Source organism: Rousettus aegyptiacus, unplaced genomic scaffold, assembly GCF_014176215.1.
Source record: "Rousettus aegyptiacus isolate mRouAeg1 unplaced genomic scaffold, mRouAeg1.p scaffold_m13_p_13, whole genome shotgun sequence".
NCBI classification, from domain to species: domain Eukaryota; kingdom Metazoa; phylum Chordata; class Mammalia; order Chiroptera; family Pteropodidae; genus Rousettus; species Rousettus aegyptiacus.
Window position 1 is genome coordinate 12918685 of NW_023416288.1, and position 13820 is coordinate 12932504.

At 36.3% G+C, this 13820-nt stretch overlaps 1 long non-coding RNA gene across 1 annotated transcript in view; it reads right to left on the bottom strand.

Moving 5' to 3' along the window:
* Positions 1–13469, bottom strand: part of LOC118610694 — a 29088-nt gene extending 15619 nt beyond the window's left edge. The window contains exon 1 of the long non-coding RNA XR_004953889.1: positions 8401–13469. This is a non-coding gene — a long non-coding RNA (uncharacterized LOC118610694). The remainder of the gene's footprint in view (positions 1–8400) is intronic.
* Positions 13470–13820: the final 351 nt, after the last annotated feature.

Below are 13820 nucleotides of genomic sequence, written 5' to 3' on the forward strand. Positions count from 1 at the left end.
GTGATGATTAATTTTATGTGTCAATTTAGAGAGTGTTTTTGGATGTGATTAACATTTAAATTAGTGGACTCTGAGTAAAGCAGATAGCCCTCCATAATGTGGATAGGCCTCTCCAATCAACTGAAGGCCTAAATAGAACAAAAAGACTAGCCTCCTAAGCAAGAAGGAACCTTTCAACAGACTGCATTTGGACTTCACTTGACCCATGGGCTCTCCTGGGTTGCAAGCCTGCCTGCCCACACTATGATTTTATTAAGTTCCAGTCTCCACAATTACATGAGCAAAATCCTTAAGTCTCTCTGTCTCTCTGTCTCTCTATTTGTTCCCTTTCTCTGAAGAACCTGACTAACATATTTAAATTATAAAAGGGATTCCTCTCAGTGAAAAGATTTCAGAGTATCACTCAGTAATGACCATCACCTTAATAGCTCTTAAATTCCTCTTCCTTAATGACTGAGAGTGCCTCAGTCTGCACTAAATGTCTACACAGATTTCATTTCTTCAGAGACTTACTACTTTGAAAACAGAACTGGAGATTTTCTTTTCTTTCCTTTTTTTTCTTTTTTGCTGCTTGTTGATTCTTAGAGTTTAATTCCGTTTATATGTGTAAACTCCTGCAATTCTATCTTATTTAATGTTTTTTTACATTTAGACTTACAATTTTGGTTATTGAAAATTAGAATACAGATGCTCCTCCATTTACAATCGGATTACATCCCGATAAACTCATTGTAAATTGAAAATATTGTAAGCAAAAATGCATATAATTCACCTACAGGGCATCACCATTTAACCTAGCTCACCTTAAATGTGCTCGGAACACAATATCCAAAAGAAACACTGGTAACACAGTACACTGTAGATTATCAGTTGTTTACCCTCCTGATCACATGCCTGACTTGGAGCTATGGCTCGCCGCCACTGCCCAGCATCACGGGAGAGTATCACATTGTATATCAACAGCCCAGGAAAAGATCAAAATCCAAAATTCAAAGTACAGTTATCACTGAGTGCATATTGCTTTCTCATCATGGTAAAGTCGAATCATCATAAGTTGAGTACCATCTGTATACTTCTTCAGATTCCTTCATTGTTATTCTCAGTTAAATTTAGATTTTTCAGCTGTGTTCTACTCCTTTACTCAATTTTCCTCAACTGTTATGGTATATGATATACTGCACACAATAGAGAAAAGCTCTCCATTTGTTTTCAGTAATTTGATATGTATTTATTTCCAGGAATAGATATCCTGAAATGAAAAAAAAAAAAAAAAAAAAAAAAAGCCCAGAACAGGACTGATTTTATTCTCCTTCACTGTCTTTCAAATTAACTTATTTCCAGTTTTAAGGTCCAAAGGTACTATTTGTTGGAGGAGAATCAATGTTAGGGAATATACCAACACTTCTACAGATAGGACATAGAAAAGTATGTCTCATTCATTCATTCAATAAGTATGTGTTAAGCTTGTAGGTCTGGGCAGCGCACTAGGCTAAGTGCTGAAAAGATACTATTAAAGACTGGTCCATAATCCCTTATCTACAATTTGGAAGTTCTAACAATTGCCATTTTCTTCTGAAATCTTGTCCCAAAATTCATTTGGCTGCAAAACTAGATCTCAGATAACAGAAGGCTATTTGTAGTCTTTATTATTTCTATTTAACTTGAATGTTTATGTCTGTCACTGCCAAAATAATTATGTATTTGACTGAAAAATGAAGATTCAGATCCACTAATTTCATATTAATGGTGTATGCACCATTTTACCTTTCCAAAAAGTGGGAGGAAGGGTTGGGGGAAAATTTGATTCCGAAACACTTCTGAGTCCAAGTATTTCAAATAGAGATTGCAAATTTGTTTGTTCCAAAGGAACTTACAGACCTATGCATATTAGAATCACCTGATCAGCTGTTAAAAAGTGTTAATGCTTAGTTCTTACACAGATCTTTAAAATAAACCATGGGTGCCATCGGTATTTTTTAAAAGCTCCCCAGGTGACTCTAATATACATCCCGGCTTGAGAGCCTCTGTAATTGATGTACAGAATGATAGGATTCTGATTAGGTAACTTTAGCAGTGTCTGTTAGAGTTCAGAACCCCGATCTTTAAGGGGGATGCTGAAAAAGTGGAGTATGTTGAGAAGAGTGCCCAAACAGTAGGGGAGGTGGTACTGAATATCATGTAAGAAATCGTGACATCAGAAAATAACTGTAGAAATTGAAAATATGTAATGGAGAAGAAAAGACATAAGCAAAGTGTTTATAACATTAGCCTATAAGATTTGATTTTGACTGCATGGTTCAAGAACATAAATCAAATTCTAATTCAACAAATATTTATTGAACACTCCTTTGTACTAAGATCTATGCCAGAGACTTACATATATGTCTTCATTCAATTACTTTAATTCTCATTTAATGTTATTTTTACCACAACAATTTGAGGTAGATATTACCCATTTTTCACAGATATAGAAACTAAAGCCCAATAGAAGTGGAGCATTTTGCCCATGATCACAAAACTATTAGCGAGTAGAGTCAAGATTCAAAACTGGTTTTACCAGATTTCATGCTTATTGTCCTTCTCACAACTACCCCCAAGAGTGAAAGATACAAGAGGGCAGATTTGAGGGCTTCTAATAAGAAAAAATTTTTCTAATCACTAGAACATGACTGGGAATGGTATGGGCAGTTATGGGATATAGTGAGTTTTTCATTATTAGAGGTAATCAAGCAACTGCCAAGTGATTATTTAGCAATTATATTGTAGATAAGTTTCGATGTCAAATAACACATTGAGTGACAAATATCTTGAGTCTCTTCCTACTCTGAAACCATTAAATCTATGACTTTATACAAGTAGAAAGTTAAATAACAAAGCAAGTAAGCATACATTTAGGAACCACATATACAAGTGATACAGGAGTTTCAAAACCAGGAGAAGGCTCTGTGAAAAGTGTATTCCAGAAATGACTTCCTGGACATGCCTTAAGAATGGCTTGGGTTTGGGCAGGGTATTTCATGGGAACAGCACTCACAGAGGCACACAGGCAAGACATGCTTGAGAAACAATAATTATTTCGGCCTGGCTTGGGTAAAAAATTCATGTAAAGAGGTAAGATTAAGTAACAACATTAGAAATAGGACTGGCTAGAGAACTCAGGGCTTTTTCCCCCTTAACAACGGATAGTGTTTAGAATGTTTTTTTTCGAGGTATCGTATGAATATTTTAAAATAAAAACAAACAAACAAAAAAAAGGACAAGAAGACTAAATAGAAGATGGCTATAATCATACAGGGCCCAAAAGAAGACAGCACTAAAAGAATAAGAAAGAAAAGGAAAGGAAGAATTATCAGAACTTTTACATCGACATGAATTTTAAATGGAGTAAAAATATAATTATAAAAATTAAACTATAACTGTACTGAAATAAAACTTAGGTAAGCTCTTTGAAGTGGAAAGGATTTTCTAAGCATAATTATAAAATAAGAAGTAAACAAAAATACTGACTTTTTTCTTTGAAGCTATACATTTTTTTTTGTACAACATTATTTTTAACATTTTTTTATTTTACCACCCCCCATCTGGTAACCACGAGTCTATTGTCCATGTCCACGAGTCTCCTCTGTCCTGTTCATCTGTTGCTTTTAGGTTTACATCCCACATATAAGTGATATCGTGTGATTTTCAACCTTTTCTGTCTGGCTCATTTCGCTTAGTATAATTATTTCAAGATCCATCCATGTTGTTGCAAATGGCAGTATTTCACCTATTCTTATGGCTGAGTAATTTTCCATTGTATATATGTACCACAGCTTCTTTAGCCAATCATCTATCATAGGACATTTCAATTGCTTCCATGTCTTGGCCAATGTGAATAATGCTGCCATGAACATTGGTGTGCAAATATCTTTTTGGATATGAGTTTTCAAGTCCTTGAGGTAAATACCCAGTGAGGGATTGCTGCATCATATGGTAGATCAAGTCTTAGTCAGTTGAGGAAATTCCATACTGTTTTTCACAGTCGCTGTACCAATTTTCAGTCCCACCAGCAGTAAATGAAGGTTCCTATTTCTCCACATCCTCTCCAACATTTGTTATTACTTGTCCTGTTGATTACAGCCATTCTAACAGCTGTGCAATGGTATCTCCTTGTGGTTTTGATTTGAATTTCCCTAATAGCTAGTGATGTTGAGCATCTTTTAATAAATTTGTTAGCCATTTTTATGTCCTCCAGGGAGTAGTGTCTGTTCAGGTACTCTGCTCATTTTTTGATTGGGTCATTTGTGTTTTTTTTGTTGTTATTGAGTCGTATGAGTTCTTTGTATATTTTGGATATTAGGCCCTTATCAGAGGCATTGCTTGCAAATATATTTTCCCATTCAGATGGGAAAGATGTCTCTTTCCCTTGTTGACAGTTTCTTTTGCTGAACAGCTTTTGAGTTTGATGTAGTCCCATTCATTTATTTTTGCTTTTACTTCCTTTGTCTTGGAGGTCAAATTCATAAAATCCTCTTTAAGTCCGATGGCCTCGAGTTTACTCCCTATGTTTGCTTCTATGAATTTTATTGTTTCAGATCTTATATCCAGGTTCTTAATCCATTTTGAGTTAGTTTTGGTGTGTGGTGATAGACAACAGTCTAGTTTCATTCTTTTGCAGGTGGCTTTCCAGTTTTCCCAGCACCATTTATTGAAGAGGCTTTCCTTTCTCCACTGTATGTTTTTGGCTACTTTGTCAAAAATTATTTGCTCATATAAATATGGGTTTACTTCTGAACTCTCAATTCTGGGCCATGTGTCTGTTTTGCTGCCAATATCATGCCATTTTGATTACTGTTGCTTTCTGGTATAATCTGAAGTCAGGGAGTGATGCCTCCAGTCTCGTTCTTTTTTCTCAGGATGGCTTTGGCAATTCGGGGTCTTTTGTGCTTCCGCACAAATCTGATGATTTTTTGTTCTATTTCTTTAAAAAAAAGCTGATGAGATTTTGATGGGGATTGCATTAAATCTATAAAATGCTTTAGGTAATATGGTCATTTTAACTATGTTGATTCTTCCAATCCAAGAACACAGAATATCTTTCCATTTCTTTATATCTCCTTCAATTTCTTTTAATAAGGTCTTATAGATTTCATTATATAGGTCCTTCACATGTTTTGTTATATTTATTCCTAGGTATTTTATTCTTTTTGTTGTAATTGCAAAAAAGAACTATTTTTTCCACTTCTTTTTCTGACATGTTGTTATTAGAGTATAGGAATGCTATGGATTTTTGAACATTGATTTTGTATCCAGAAGCTTTACTGTATTTATTTATTGTTTCTAGTAATGTTCTTGTGGAGTCTTTATGGTTTTCTATATAGAGAATCATGTCATCTTCTAATAGTGACAGTTTGACTTCTTCACTTCCTATTTGAATGCCTTTTATATCTTTCTCTTGCCTGATTGCACTCACAAGGACCACTGTTATATTGAATAACAGTGGCAATAGTGACAGCCTTGCCTTGTTCCTGATCTTAGAGGGGAGGTTTTTAGTTTTTCACCATTAAGTATAACGTTGGCTAAGGGTTTGTCATGTATGGCATTCATTATGTTAAGTTACTTTCCTTCTATATCGATTTTGTTAAGTGTTTTGATCATAAATGGGTTCTGTATCTTGTCAAAGGCTTTTTCTACATTTATTGATAAGATCATATGATTCCTGTTTTTTAATTTATTTTAATTGATTTGCTTATGTTGAACCATCCTTATGACCCTGTAATGAAGCCCACTTGATCATGGTGTATAACCTTTTTAATATGTTGCTGTATTTGGTTCGCTAGAATCTTATTTAGGATTTTTGCATCTGTGTTCATGAGAGATATTGGTCTGTAGTTTTCTTTTTTTGTGTTACCTTTACCAGGTTTTGGTATTAAAGTAATACTGGCCTCACAAAATGAGTTGGGGAGTATTGCCTTCTCTTCGATTTTTTGGAAGAGTTTGAGGAGAATAGGTAATAAATCTTTGAATTCCCTGGTGAAGCTATCTGGTCCTAGATTTTTACTCTTTGGTAGGTTTTTGATGATTGTTTCAATTTCCATGCTACTGATTGGTCTAGATTTTCCAGTTCTTCTTGATTCAGGCTAGGAAGGTTGTATTTTCCTAAGTATTAGTCCATTTCTTCTAGGTTATTGAATTTGGTGGTATATACTTTTTCATAGTGTTCTTGCGTCATCCTATGTATTTCTGCAGTGTCTGTCATAATTTCCCTTTTCATCCCTGATTTTGTTTATTTGTGTTCTTTCTCCTTTTTCTTTAGTGAGTCTAGCCAGGGGTTTGTTAATGAGTTTTTATATACATTAAAGTTAATATTTCTGGTTGGGTAAAAAATAACATGTTAAGTTAAAAGATAACTTATAACCTGGATGAAATACTAACAATACATTTAACATTAACTAGAAGTTAATATCCATATAATATCCTTAATATAAGACCTCTTTATAAAAACACTTTGAAAAAAGATGAACCCTCCCCCCCCCCAAAAAAAAGAATATATAAAGGACATGAATAGGCAATTCATAAAATAAGTGAAATATTCAAAACATCAAATGATATTCTGGAGAAAGAGGCACTTCCTAACAGTAAAAGCAAAATTTTGTTAACTTAGCAATAAGTATCAAATAATAAATTTATACATTTTCTGGCCAAATAATTTTACTTCTAATAATTTAGCCTAAAGAAATCATCAGAAAAGTATATGTATAAAGATGTTCACTGTGGTGCTCTTATTATTAATAAAAAGTAGATATAAGTTTAGTGTTCTTTAAGAAGATACTGGTTAAATATATTAAGGTACATCCCTTTATTTGAATGCTATGAAACCATTAAAAATTATTTTGTATATATAGATTTTGCTAATATGAAAACATTTCCACAGTTCATAAGGCATTTAACAAGTTAACAAGATTACCAAAAGTGTGTACAGTATAATTCTATTTTTGAAAATATATTTGCAAGTACAAATGTAAAGTGTCTGGAAGAATATATACCACAATACTGACAGAGGGTATCTCTGGATGGTGATATTACTGATAATTTTTTCCTTTTTTTATACTTGCTAAAATATGTGAAATTTTATAACTGAATATATTCTTCAATATTTATTTTACAAAAGGAGAACAAGGCTATTTTTACTTAGGAGCTAGGAAAATAATTAGCCTTAACAAATGGATGTGGGTGACAAGAGAGACAGTAGAATTAATAATGATACTGAGGTGCTGACCTGCAATTAATGGGAAGATCATATTGCAACTAAAGAAAGGGTTACAGCAAGAGAATCACTTTGGAGCTGAGAAGTTGAATGTTGGGTTAATGCTGTGTTTGAGAGGACATGTCTGACAAGCATTCTTTCTTCATTGGCCAAAACCAAAATGAACATCGGAATCACATAGGTTTCAGCCTTCTGTGTTGAAAATAATAGACTCAAGGGATGGTTTTGAGGCAGGGCATGAACAAAATATCAAAAATTTAAAGACATGATCAGTATCACCAATTTTTTCATTATTTTTACCATATGCTCCAATATACTCAGCATGAATCTATTAATGTTCCTGTCTTTATTTAAACTTTTGATACTTTGTTTGCATTGATTTCTTTTACATTAATTTCAATTTTTAAAAAAAGTTGCCGAGTGGTGTTTTCTGGTGCCCCTTAAACACTGTGCCTGAGGCAACTGCCTCATTTGCTTCACCCTAGTATCAGTCCTGTTTAAGAGAAAGGGAGATGATTTTACCCATGCGTATGAGTTTTCTAGGGCTGTCATAACAAAGTACCATAAACTGGTGGCTTAAAAGAAATTTATTGCATTATGGTCCTGGAGGCTAGAAGTCCAAGATCAAGGTGTTAGAGACCTGGTTCCTTCTGGGGGCTATGCTTCATGATCTGTTCCATGCCTCTCTCCTAGCCTTCGATGGTCTGCTGGAGATCTTTGGTGTTTCTTGATTTGCACGACTCCTATCCTTGCTTTCATATTTACATGGTATTCTCTCTGTATGTTTGTCTGTCTCCAAATTTTCTCTATTTTATTAGGACACTGGGATTAGTGACCCACCCTACTTTGGTATAACTTCAGTTTATCTTAACTAATTACATCTACCATCACCCTAAAATCACATTATGAGGTACAAGGGTTGGGACTTCAACATATGAATTTGGGGAGGACACACTTCGACCTATAACACTATGTTACATAAATTTTCTATTTGTTTTAGTCTAGTATCCTTTAGAATTTCAACACAGTCAATTCCTGAATCTCTTCTCTGCACTCAGTAATGAGTAGAGTTGCGTCTGACTTCCTTTTGACCACAATTAACTCTGTATCTATCCAGAAGCAAATACCTTATTGTCTTGGGAATAGGTACTCACCTCAACATTGCCTAATCACCAATCCATTATTTCTGATTCTTACAACTCAGGCTCTTGAACAGAAGGAAGCAAAGAAAAGTTGAAAAGTCATTGAACAGTATAAACTCTGGGAGATATGGTAAATCCTAGAAGGTAACCTCATGCTATCCCCAGTCACACATGCATCCTCCGTTACCTGTCACTCGTACCCAGTCTTTAGGAAAGAATGGAGGTATCGTGTTTGGATTTCACTTTCACTTTATATTACTGAAGTAACAATGACCAGCCTTAGTTGAGTGCCTTTATAGACATGATTCATCTTAATCCTCACGACAAATCTAGGAAGTAATATAAATGTGGAAACTGAAGCTTAGAGTTCACACAGCCACTGCGTGCCAGACTCAGGATTTACACCCAGATCTCTCTGACATCGGACCCTGACGCAAGAAGCTCTATAACATAACAGACATAGATCTTCAGCCTAATCCTAAGGCTCTGTCAAGCCAGGGAAAGCCAGTCTCACCAGGATCAGACCACTACACAGAAGATCCTCCAAACAAACCTCGCATCCACCCTTTTCTGCCACTCACAGAAACTGTCCATGTACTGATCTCTCACTTTCCCTCCCATTACCTAGAGTATAAATTTGGAGCCCTTCGTAGCATCACTCCTACTGCATCAGTAACTTTCTAACAGAGATGCTGTTAGATACCTGTTCTTAATAGGAAACTAGTATATATTCCCTGGTCAGTGTGAACACAGTTTTCTTAAAGGTTAAGACAGTGGAGCACTGACTATAATCTCATCCAAACTATATCTGAGCACTATTGGGATTCATTGCGAGCCAACAATGATTGTGGAGTTCCTCTACTGTATTTTTACAGAGTCTATAATTTATAGGTTTTCCTTCTCTTCTCCCATAAAAATTTTTGCACAGATGGTTTTTCATAAAGAGAATTTGCAAAGATGGTATATAAATGAACAGAACCCACAAATGTTCTCCACCCTGATATAATTTAATGTTTTCATGAAGCCACTTAATGATGCACAACAGACAGCAGAATTTGTGTTTCTATAACTCATGATAATTAATTCAATGGGTAAACAATTAGAGTATTAAATAGTATTAGCCCAAGGCTGAGCAAAAGGGAAAAAGAGGAATGGAAGAAAGAAATGCAAAGATTCAAAGATCTCAAGTGATACTCATCAATTTTTTTGAGGGGATTTGTAGGAAGGGACAGCAACAAAACTAAGAAAAAAGGATAAATGAGCATATCTCCTTGTTATTTGTTTTGTTATTGCCATCTTTCCATGACAACATAAAATCAGACAAATACTTGGTCTGTGTATCAAAGCACGGTCTATGCTTATTTACCTACCTGTGCCACACTGAATTGTACTAAGCTTTGTCATCACTGAAGTCTTAATGGAGTCATCCTTCAAATCACTGTTTCCAAATTCTCGAGAAAGCATTCTTCCTATATTTTCAGGGTAGTGGAATGAAATGTTTCCTCTTAAATTAATTGTCTTTCCCATCATCGTTGCTTCCTTACAGGTTTTACAAGACCTGCTCTCCCCTTCCATATGCCATCTCAACCTACTTTCGGTCAAAGCATAAGAATACTGTTATATAGATCTGGGTCATTTACCACTATCTGCAGTGATTCCCCAGTGACTGTCAGGCTCTGTGACTCTAACCTTCCAAAGATGCACAATTTGTCTTTTAAACCTTGAGTCAAATATAATTTTAGAATCACTTTAAAACTTTGAAATAAGAGTATAGAACCAAAATTTAAACATGAAATATGTCTTTGATGTAAAATTTTATTCCTATAGAGAAGACATCTGTTCACTATGTACTGTGCTCATGTCTTCTCATTACATTATTTCTGATGGGATACATGCAACTAAACTTAAGAAATAGCCTCTTTCTTGAAACAGTAGACCCATTCTTGGACTGTATTCTCTAGGTTTCCTTGTTACCTAACTCAATCTATTCCTGTCTTCTGTAATGTTTACCACTTTACTTCCTTCCTTTTAGGATATAAGAGATGCAATTATCCATTTCCAAGGTGAATTATACACAATAAGAAAGTATAATTGTACTTTATTTTTTAAAAAGTTTGATAAAATAAAATGGAAACTTATACAATATAAAATAATTCACCAAATAGCTTTAATTATGATTCACCTCCTTATAAAATTACATTTTCCAGTAATTATTGGAAGGGATTTACCTATAATTATGGTAATAAGGTTCTGGACCTTCAGACCCCACTATGACCCATCGGCAGCAAGCAAAGTAATAAGTGACCTACAATTCCTTAATATTTGGTTTTTATGGAGTTCCTTAGGAAAAAATATATTTATTCTTCCTATTTTGAAGGGAAATCACTACATTATCATTTAATGAGTAAGTATCTTTTTGTTTAATTACAACATCTTGGTGAAATAATGGCAATTTTCCCAAACAGAAAATGAACAAATGCCTGTAATCTCCACTAGCAGAACCAGCCTTTTCTCCCTAAGTATCAGATCCTTTCGGAGTCTTCAAGAATAAAACATGAAAATAGCCAAGAGTCTGACAGGCAGAATCTTTGGAACTATTATGCAATTCGGTCTATTGGCATCAGGTCAATAACTAACGAGATGTTCGAGCTTGGCTTAAAGGCAAATATTTTTGCAAAGGTTCACACATGGGTTAGGAACCTGTCCATATTTTCTTATATCCTCAAAATTCAATACTATATTAATTGTCATTAAAACTACCCATAGTAAGTACTGAGATATAAGAAGATGGGAGGATAAAAATCTTGCAATGTGGTTTTCATCTATAATTCTAAGTTGTGGAGTCGGAAACAGGGGTGTCAGCCAGTGACATCATCTTTCTAAGATGTCAACAGCATCTCTTAGAATCTTAGCAACTATGCTGGAAAAAGGTCCAAGATAAATCATAAATCACAATACTCCTGACATTGTTATCACCAAGGATGTTACTTAGATCTGTATGTGGCCTTCTCAAGATCTAGTAAAAACAAATGTATACATATATGTGTATATATTTCTCTGTGTGTATGTGTATGTGTGTGTATAAAGTGTATAATGTGTGTGTGTGTGTATTTTATAGCAATATAGAAAGACAAAAGGGAGTGGAACACAGACTAAGGTGAGTCTAAAATATTCCCTATTTTCAGACTTCTGTTGCTTAAACTGAGTTCTAGCATTCCTGCTTGAAAACATATCTTTTTAAACTTAATCCAGATATAGAAGAGAAAACACATCTGCCACTTTCCCTACTTTATGCCAACTTCTTTCTTCTTCTCCCCAAGGAAAGAAGAATTGCTAGCAGATTGATAAGGCTCAAAATACTCATTTGGTCACACTTAAAAGTACAAGAATTCACTGTGCATTTAAAGTGCATAAGGCACACACAGACTCTCCCTTGGCCTTCTTCCTTCTTGGGGTTGGGCGTGTAAATAGACCTGGAATTGCCACCAAGGAAAGGCAGGCCCTGACAAGTCTCAAGGAGCTAGTCATTGCTTCTCACTACTATAATTTGTGGTTGCCCAAAGGGTGGTGACATGACAAGGTCAGATTGGTGTTGGGAGTGGAAGGTGGGAGTTCCTGCTTAGGCTTACATGAATACTTTTAAAATATGCACTGATAGAGTCTGGTCAAGATGGCGAAGTAGGTAAATGCCGTGCTGGCCTCCTCTCATGACCACATCGAAGTTACAACTAAATACAGAAGCATCATTACTGAGAATCACCTAAAGTCCAGTTGAAGAGAAGTCCTATAAGTAAAGTTATACACAAGAAGCCACTTCCAGATTTGTAGGAGGAACAGAGATATGGAACTACTGGTTCCAGACTCACATGTGGTAATTAAAAGTCAGGAGAGATGTCTCAGCTGTGGACATTACTCCCTGTCCTCCGGAAAGTGAGGGGTCTACACCCCACACAAGGCTCCCCAGCCCAGGGTGCCAATGCAGGCAAGAGAAGTCCTCAGAACTTCTGTCTGTGAAAACCAGTAGAGATTAGGGCTGAGTGAGACGTGGGGCAGATGGAGTCCTAGGCACTCCTCTTAAATGGTCCACACATGGTCTTACTCACTCTAAGTTCCAGCTCTAGGGCAGTAGTGCAAAAGATGCCAGGGACATACAGTGAGGAACTAAATTGTCCAACTTCAGGGCAAGGGTAGTAGAGACAGCTTTCTCCCAGACCGTAGTGTTAGCAGAAGCCATTGTCCCTTTGTACACGCAGGTGGGCATCATATCTGAATCTCTATCCACCTGGCTAAAACCATTTGCCCTACCCTGGTGATTCCCTGAGACCTTGTCCCACTCAACTTGTGGCCCCACCCCAGCCATTTCCAGTGGCTTTTCCATACAAACAACTTTCCTTGGCTCATGCTGTAAACTTTCCTGAAATCTCTCAAAGGTTCACAAATGCCAAACAAGCAGTCTCTTGTCTCAGCATGCCCTGTACCTCTTGCTGAGCAGCCCCCAAAGCACGGCATTAGTGACAGCTGGCCTCAGTTCATAGCTTAGCCTCTCTCAGGCACCGCCAAGCCCAGCGCAAGTAGCAACCATTTGAATATCAGTTTGTAGCTCATACCAAGGGGCCCCAGGCAGGGCACAAGCAATGGTTAACTTTGGCCTGCAACAGAGACCCACTGAAGAGGCCCCAGAACGAACATACCTGTTGGCCAGCTTCAAACTACACAAGAGCACCACCCAACCACCTCCACAAAAGACACACCCAAAAGGCAGACTGAGCAGGACCGGAGCCCTGCTAATGCGAATCCTGCTCCATAGGATCAGCCCCAGCGCAACAGCTCCTCCACTGTAGTCATGACCAGTTCTCACAACTAATCAGCCTGAGGGTCAATACCTCCCACTGAAGTGCAAACAATAATCAAGTCTTAACTACAGTAGGAGGGCACATAACCCATACAAGGGACACACCCAGAGCATATAGCTCAGGTGATCAGGGAAACCATGCTACTGGGCCCCAGAGGACACCTAAGACATAAGGCCACTCTACTAAGACAGGGAGACATAGGAGCCCTACCTAAGAAATAGAAATGAACACCAGGAGGTAGCCAAAGTGAAGAGACAAAGAAACATGTCCCAAATTAAAAAACAGAACAAAGCTCTAGAAAAAGAACTACACAAAATGGAAGCAAGCAATCTACCAGATGCAGAGTTCAAAATGGTAGTTATAAGAATGTTCAATGATCTCAGTGAGAACTTCAACAAAGAGAGAGGAAACATAAAAATGGAGATATAAAACATAAAAAAAGAACTAGTCAAAAATGAAGAATACAAGAACTGAAATTAAGAATACATTAGAGGGAAATCAAAACCACAATGAAATGGTATCTCACAGCTGTTAGAATGGTTATCATCAATAGGACAAGTAATAACGGGTTGGAGAGTA